This window comes from Equus asinus, chromosome 4 (assembly GCF_041296235.1).
Source record: "Equus asinus isolate D_3611 breed Donkey chromosome 4, EquAss-T2T_v2, whole genome shotgun sequence".
NCBI classification, from domain to species: Eukaryota; Metazoa; Chordata; class Mammalia; order Perissodactyla; family Equidae; genus Equus; species Equus asinus.
In genome coordinates, this window is record NC_091793.1 from 136,299,166 (window position 1) to 136,307,089 (window position 7,924).

The 7,924-nt window shown below is 47.5% G+C and overlaps 1 pseudogene; it reads left to right on the plus strand.

Annotated features, from left to right (window-relative positions):
* The first annotated feature begins 6,415 nt into the window (after nt 1–6,415).
* LOC123284965 (inositol monophosphatase 1 pseudogene) lies at nt 6,416–7,471 on the plus strand (annotated as a pseudogene).
* The last annotated feature ends 453 nt before the right edge of the window (nt 7,472–7,924 follow it).

Below are 7,924 nucleotides of genomic sequence, written 5' to 3' on the forward strand. Positions count from 1 at the left end.
TCATTGAGTAATATCTTTGATTTTACTTAACTTTTTTTTCCTGCTTATTGCGTAAGAACATTGTGGAATATTTGGGAAATACAAGAACACACAAAGAAGAAGAGTTATTTCGTTTCTAATTCCATTTTGGCGTACACTTCCCCATTATCTCACTCTGCATTTGTCCCTGATCTTCCCTACCCCCTTCAAATGAACTTACCCTCCGTCTTCTCGCAATCACACGTCCAGTAAACTTTGTCATTACCAATGTCTGTACGTCCACCCAAGTCTCAATTTCAAGCATGCCCCTCCCTGACAACCACCTGCTAGCACTCCATCTCACTTCCTCTAGGACGCTCCCTCCAACAGTCTTCAGTGCCACTGGGGCCCCTACTTGGTCCACTGACCCTATCTGCCATCTTTCCAATGTCAACAGTGTACCTCCCTCTCACCCTTCCTCCCTCTTTACACAGCTAGAGTCCATGTGTCATCATTAAACTCACTCTCTTGCACCCACCCAACACTCCTGCCTTCCATCAGTCCTACTTATGGGGCAGAATCCCAACTCTGGTTACGCCCAGACGTCCGCTTACTGCATGTTTGTACTGGAATTCCTGGTTGTGGCTGGTGGAAAAACGTACAATGTTGCAGACTGTTCTCCTTTTAAAACCAAGGACCACAAACCTCTGATAAGCTTTCAGTGGTTCCTGGTGATCCTGTGACATTTCCCTAGTTATGTCACCCTTTTGTTCTCTCAGACTATTTTGCACCTTCTTTTCTCTCCTCAGAACTCTATCATCCTCCACTCTCCTCCGTTTTGTTTGATGGTCTCACTCATTCCACCAAAGGAAGTGATCAGAAGAGGCTTCCACCTTCCATCACCGAGTCCCGACCCACCTGCACCCTAACCGTCGTTTGCTGCTTTGTTTCCCCGTCAACAAGGGGTCAGGCGTCTGTGCTACTCCTGAGAGTCAGTGCCTCCTCCCCTTGTGCAGAGACCACCCATCCTGCTCCCTGAGGACATCGCTCCGCAGCCCCCCTCCTCTCTCCTGCTCTGTTAGCTTTCCCCCTCCCAGATCACTCCCCTTGGCATCCAAAACATGCTGTAATTTCTCCTTCAAAACAAAAAACAAAACAGAAACCCCCAAATGCCTGTCTTCTGTCGGGCTCTCAGAAGCAGACCCTGAGAGGAGGACCCTTGTGCAGGCGTTTTGTTCAGGAATCGCTCCCTGAAGAAACCTGCAGGGAGAGGGAGGCAGGACAGGCAAGGGGAGAAGGCTGGTGAGGCCAAGGCCACGCATGTTATCTCAGCTTGGCTGGCAGGAGCTGGGCTTCTCTTCTCTTCCACGTCCTTGGCTAAGAGCTGCCCCAGGTGGGGGAACTTAAACTTCCAGGCGCTTCTTGTGGTTGAGGGCAGTTCCTATCACAGTCCCCTCACACAGAGATGTGAGCCTTTAGAAGCAAAACCCCTGCAAGCTGGCAAGCTGGTAGGGGTAGGGGAGGCTGCGGGGTGGGGCGGGGGGCAGATGGAGATTAAAGGTTCAGGAGGTCTCTCTGGAGCACAGACAGCACCCTCTACATCCCCCTTGACCCCACATGCCATCTCATCTTCCCACTTCTTACCCATCCCTCAGGCCTGTCCAACATTTGCATAGCCTGGGGCAACAGTAAAATCAGAGGCCCACAAACCATGCGCACAAACATAAATATCTAATAAACTACTCTCCCACTGTCTCTTCGAAACGACTCGAAAGGTCAGCTTGGAATTTCTCATTTTCGTGGTGTGCAGAGTGTCTGCCCCTTTCTCTTCCCACCCCCAGCTCCTTCCAGACCACCCAAAGCCCCTATGTGTGCAAAAGAACATGAAAAATGTCACACTGAGTGGGAGCAGTGTAACCTTAAGCCCAGAATGTTGTGGAAGGATTTTCTATGATCTCAATCTAATAGGTTAGAGACATTTCTGGAAAAGCTCCACCTTTTTCTTTAACAACCCACTACAGATCTGCCATTTGTGAATTCATCTAAGCAGAAGCACTCTTTCTCCTCTTGATTACTTTAAAATGTCAAAAACAACATTGAAAAACTAAAGAATAAGCCACAACTGGGAAATGGTATGTGCCACATATATAACTGACATATATATTCTACAATTCCACAAAATAATTAAACAATGGGGAAAAACTTGAACCAATAATTAAAAGAAAAGAATACGAATGAGCAATAAACATAATCAATCTCCTTAGTAATCAGACAACTCCAAAAAGAAAAGCCACAATGAGATCCCTTTTTATATCGTCATACTGACAACATTTAAAAACCTGTGGGTACCAAGTATGGATGAGGACAGGAGCAAAGGGAAGCCTAGTAGGCTGCTTGAGGAAACACAAATTCACACAATCTCGTTAGTGAACAATTGGCAATATCCACCTCTAAACTTTGAAGACCTGCACACAGCACGATCCAGCATGCCGTTTCTGGGTCTACCACACAGAAGAAACTCTTGCACGTGCACTAGGAGACGTGGCAGAGAATTTTCAGAGCAGCATTGTTTGTAGAAGAAAAAAAAGGAAGCTAGCTAAATACCCATCAATAGGAGCTGGGATGAATTTTGGTACCGTCACATGAAGGAATACTACCAGACAGTGAAACGAGATGAACCAGAGTAATTTGGTTGAACCATATGAAACGGCCATCCTTGTAGGTCAGGAACCATCAGATATCAGCAGTTTCATATGATTCAGTCAATACCTGTAGGAGCACCATGCTTTCTGGAACAAGATGGTGGTAGATGTGAACATTGTGAATGTACTAAACACCATGGAACTATCCACTTTAAAATGGTAAATAAAATAAAAATTCTATTTAAAAAAGAAACACAGGGGCAGGCCCCATGGTTGAGTGGCTATGTTCACGTGCTCTGCTTTGGTGGCCCAGGGTTTTGGTGGTTCGGATCCCCGGTGCGGACACGGCACCACTCCTCAGGCTATGCTGAGGCGGCATCCCACATGCCACAACTGGAAGGACCCACAACTAGAATATACAGCTGTGTACTGGGGGGCTTTGGGGAGAAGAAGGAGGAGGAGGAGGGGGAGAGGAGGGGAGGGGGGAGAGCAGGGGAGGAGGAGGGGGAGGAGGAGAAAGATTGGCAACAGACGTTAGCTTAGGGCCAATCTTAAAAAAGAAAATGCTGAGCAGACAGAATATATACAATATGATACAGTTTACACAGCATTAAAAACACATCTAAACTGTATGTTCCTTATGGATTCACACGTATGCGATACGCGTGGGGGTGATACACACGGAGTTTAGACAAGCTGTTTTGGGGTGCGTGGGGTTTGGGGCGAGAGGGCAGAACTACTCAGGCGCTTCCCTGCGCTGGTCTGGTCTTCCCTCAACCGGGTGCTGAATCTGTGGGTTTTCTCTTTCTTGTAGAATCCTCGTCCCTGCTGACTGATGTAACGTGGCCACCAGACAGGGTGACTTAGTCGTTGACTGTTGAGTGCTTGGCCTGGTAGGGGGTGCAGGGTGGTTCCGACCTCTTGACTGGGGCAGAGTAAGTTTCTTCGACCCAGTTTGTTGCTGTTAGTGCCCACGGGGTGGATTCCTATCCTAGCGCCCCTGTGGACAGGAGAGCGGAAGCCCTCGCTGCGTTTTTGCGCCATCCTCTCCCCTTCCTGCGCTCTATCAGACGGTGCTCCCCACCCTGCCCGTATTTGAAACAGTGCTCGTATAGCTTTTCAGCGTCAGAGCAACACGCAGCTGCCACAGCAAACCACACTGCTGAGAGCCCACAGACGGGTGCTGGGGCGGTTCCCTGAACCGGAAGCAAGCCAGGGCGCGGGGGGGGGGGGGGGGGGGGGGGGGGGGGGATGAGGGGGGGGATGAGGGGGGGCGGGGGGGGCGGGGGGGGTGGTGAGAGTGTGAGAGTGTGGACCTTAACCACTGGGCCCCCAGGACTGGCCTTCTTCAACCACTACCTGTCCGCATCTTTCGTGGTGGTGGTTTCTGTGGCGGTGATGTAATTAGCGTTGCCAAGGGGCATTGACTCACTTTTTATTGCTCTGAGCCATCCTTGTTGCAAAGTAACCACCCTGATACCTCGTCTGCATCAGGAAGCAAGCCTGCAGGTGGGAAACCCCCTTGTGGTGCCTCCGTGCCAGCGCCTCGAACCTGTTCTGATGGATTAGTGTAAGTCAGGGGTCAGTGCAGGCTCAGCCTTCCTCCGTGTGACCCCACTCCCACCCCATTGCTGCTGACATTTCTCCTTTGCCAGAGTGCAGGGTCACGAGCTCCGTACTACAGCTCATCCTCCTAGTCGTTGCTCGTTTCCCCACTTGAAAGAATCCCCCACGCTCCTCCAGCCTCCACCCCGCCCAACCTCAGGCCTTCCTGAATCCCCAGCTCTGACCGCCCTCTGTGCCAGGAGGCAGGGAGCCAGTTTTGGCTAGGGGCTTCTTGCTGCTGCCAAATTAGCAACTCCTGCCCTTGGGTCCGGCCACTTGCTGACGCTGACAATGTTGACTCTGTGACAGTGACAGAGAGGTGTTGCTGCTCCCATTTCATAGATCAGAAACAAGGGCCCAGAGGCTAAGCGATCAATAAGGTCAGACTGCTAGGAAGTGGGAGGACCAGACTGGAACTCTGGCTGACCTCCACGCCCGGGGGCCTGTCCTTTCTGTCGGTGGAGGCCTTTCCCGAGGGACGGAGGGTGGGCCTACACATGGTAGTTTGCACCCCATCCTCAGTCCTGGAGATGGGGGCTGGGCCTCTTCTTGAGTTACCACCCTGAAACAGCAGGCCAGGCCTGTTTTATCAACAGTTTCAGGCCTGTGAGATGGGCTTGGCCCAGTTAAAGATTGTGATTAAGACAGGCAGTTCAATTACTTACGAGAAAGATGACCCATCCCACCAGAAAGTGGAAGCACAGTGTCTGAAGAAGAGTCAGGCTGGTCCAACTTCCTCAGGCCTCTGGCGCTGCCTCCTGAGGCCTGGGATTGCTGTGTGTGAGGAGCCCTCCCAGCCAGTCTCCCCCGTTTGCTCTTTGTGTTCACTGAGAGGTTATAGCTTCCGGGAAGGACGATGAAACTAATGCAGCGTCGGGAGGAGAACACATGTGGGAGCAGGGAACAGACTCTCAGACCTCAGCACCCTCCCTTCCCGGGGCCACCTTTGCTCAGATGCCACCCTGCACAGGCGGGGCTGCTGCAGTCACAGCTCGTGCCTCTGTCCCCCCACTGGTGCGTTAGCCGAAATGTACTAAAGCGAGTGCCCTGAAGAAGCCATAAGGCTGGCCCCTTGCCAGCACCACCTGTCAGTCTTGGGGGCGTGGAGTTCATGAACTTGTCATTCCCTTACTCTGTTGTTGTTCATACTTCCGTTTCACGTGTATATGTGTCTTTCTCCCTCACCTTATTGTAAACATCTTTTAAAAATTTCTGTTTTCTTTATTTGGAAATGTAATACAAGCAGGTGGTAAAAAATTTAAACAGTGCAAAACGGTACCAGGGAGAAGTAAATTTCACACTGACCCCTGTTCCTCAAGCTCCGGCTCTTAGCACAGAGATAATTATGGTTTCCAATGTTTAGGATATCCTTCAGAGGTATTTTATTCTTCTATAAGCGTGTACGTATCTGTGTCCTTCCCTCACTCCCCCTCCCACACGTTAGCAGACTGTTCTGCACTGTGGTTTTCTAACGTCACATGCCTCGGTGACTGTGCTACGTGAGAACATACAGATCTCCTGGAACCTTTTCCTGACTGCTAGTGTTCTGTTGTATGTACGTGTCCTCAGTGATCTAACCAGCACCCTCTTGATGGGCGTTTAGGGATCACAAACTCCAGAAGGGCAGACACAAGGTCTTACCCATCTTTTGTTTCCTACACTCTGGCCTAAGAAAAAGGGGTGAGCCAGGATTGTTCAGTAATTAAAACACAACACAAACCACAACCGTCCATTCATGAAAAGTGGAGAGCAGCTCTATTTTTTCTCAGCTCTGAGTTCTGACATCTGCAGCTTTGCCACACTGAAAATGTGCTAGTTCTCGTTCAGCTTTCCTATCAGCCACACCATCAACCAACACGTCCTGAGTGCTGCCAGGTGTCAGCAGTTAGAAAACGTGGATGCAAGAAACGTCCCTGCCCTCTAGGAAATTAGAATCTGGTTGGGGAGAGAAGAAAGGTACTTTCTGGCAAAAGCGATGTAACAAAATAATCAAGAAAGGATGGATAAATTTTAAAAATGCCGTTAGGACAATTGGCTCTCCACTTGCAAGTAAACAAAGTTAGATGCCTACCTCAGACTATGCACACATACACAAAAATTCCAAAAGGTTTAAAGATATGAGTGTTGAAACAAAACTATAAAGGAATTAAAAGAGATATAGGAAATAAAAGACCAGAGACAGTTTCCCTAAGCAAGACATAAAAGCCAGAAGTCATAAAGGAAAAGATTGATAAATTTGACTACTTAAAAACGTAAAACTTCTGTATAATCAAAGACATGAAAACTGCATTAAAACACAGGCAATGCCGAGTCCATTCAGAAGATGGCTGGTCCTTGGCAGGAATGCATGGATTATGCAGTAACACTAGCAAGACAAGCTGGAGAGGTGGTTCGTGACGCCCTGAAAAATGAAATGAATGTTATGATTAAAAGTTCTCCAACTGATTTGGTAACTGCTACTGACCAAAAAGTTGAAAAAATGCCTATCTCTTCTATAAAGGAAAAATACCCTTCTCACAGTTTCATTGGTGAGGAATCTGTGGCAGCTGGGGAAAAAAGTGTCTTAACTGACAACCCTACATGGATCATTGACCCTATCTATGGGACAACCAGCTTTGTACATAGATTTCCTTTTGTAGCTGTTTTGATTGACTTTGTTGTAAATAAAAAGATGGAATTTTGGGTTGTGTACAGTTGTGTGGAATATAAGATGTACACTGGCAGGAAGGGAAAAGGTGCCTTCTGTAACGGTCAAAAACTGCAGGTCAAATCACGCTTGGTGACAGAGTTGGGGCCTTCAGGAACACCCGAGACTGTAAGTATTATTCTTTCTAATATGGAAAAGCTTCTTTGCATTCCCATTCATGGGATCTGAGGGGTTGGAACAGCAGCTGTTAATATGTGCCTTGTGGCAGCTGGAGCTGTGGATGCGTATTATGAAATGGGAGTTCACTGCTGGGACATGGCAGGAGCTGGCATCATTGTTACCGAAGCTGGTGGAGTACTCATGGATGTAATCGGTGGTCCATTTGGTTTGATGTCACGAAGAATAATTGCTGCAAATAGTGAAAGTTTAGCAGAAAGGCTAGCCAAAGAAATTCAGATATTATCTTTTCAAAGAGACGATGAAGATTAACTACACAGCCTCATATGTCCAAGCACAGTTGCGTCTCCCCAGATTTGCTGACACACTGATGGTGTTAGGCAATTTCAGATGTATAATATAATTGGTTTAAGTTGTCATTGATGTCAAGATTAAAAAATTGCCATTTGTTTCATATTTTACTAAGACTAGGTATGAAAGAATAGATGAAATGTTTGTTTTATTGTTTTAAAAAATTTTGCACATAAGAATGTACTTCAGGAAAAATACACAGGCAGTTGATGAGATCATTATATCAACTGAGATAGTTAGCAACGTAGAGTTTCTAGGTATATATGAGCTTCTGAAATTTTGACTTACTATTTATACACATAAGCATTCTTAATTAGAAAGTTAACTTTTTGGAAAAAATTTTCTCTTTAGTTCCAAAAGCCATACTTAATTAAATTTGTAAGAATAGAACGAGTGTTTCCCAGCCCGAGGTTTCTTTGTCTGCAGAGAATGCTGTTGTCCTCATCGGTAGCACATCGGTAGCAGTGTATTCATGCGTGTAGCACTTAGCGCAGTCCTTGTCAAACATAGGCAATCCAAAAATAAGCACTGAAAGAGTGACTGG